Raw genomic sequence first — 784 nt, forward strand, 5'->3', positions numbered from 1 at the left:
ATAATGTTCTTTTTAGCAGCATCATATGACCCCTTTAATGTTCAGCATTAAAGCATTAACTGCAACAGTGTCAAAACAGCATAGTTATTATACATCGTCTAAGCTGTTTTGCCTGATTGATTTTTTTTTTGACGTGTTTAGCTTTTATATATTTCATTTGTGGGGGTTTAATTAATGTATTTATTTATTTGAATAGATTAGCCAACCTAGTTGTCATTGGTGACTAGTACTGCAGTGTGTATACAACAATGCCTGAAACAAACCTTTACAAATGTATCTGTGGCCTAATAAAATGAATATAAACTATAGCCGGGAGTGAGTATCCTGTGTTATTTATAAACTCTTGTTTATTATATAGTCATTGTTTCTGTTACCTACATAAGCTACATGCCTGAGAACATTTTTCTTGTAGTTAAAATGTTAATATTGTAATCATTATAATTTGTAATTGATTATATAATACAGTGCAAAAACCTTAAAGCATTATTCTGATGGCACAGTCTTCTTGGACATCAAGAAGGAGGACACCTCTAGGTCAGCAGCTACTTCAAGAATATTATTTTTAAATTTGGATAAGAAATCATACATATGTCATCAGCAGTAGTGTCATGATATGGCTTTGATTTGCTTTTGTGATGTTTCCACATATATTCATCGTCATGTAAAGTCATTGTCTTGTTTCAGACTGGATGTGGAGCTTAAGTCACTGGTACCTGATCATTGTGTGAACTGAACATACATGGAGGCTGTTTTCATTGAGTGCCAAGGCCCTGTTTTAAGAATT

This window comes from Sinocyclocheilus rhinocerous, unplaced genomic scaffold (genome assembly GCF_001515625.1).
Source record: "Sinocyclocheilus rhinocerous isolate Xijiao unplaced genomic scaffold, SAMN03320098_v1.1 scaffold7673, whole genome shotgun sequence".
Classification (NCBI taxonomy): Eukaryota; Metazoa; Chordata; class Actinopteri; order Cypriniformes; family Cyprinidae; genus Sinocyclocheilus; species Sinocyclocheilus rhinocerous.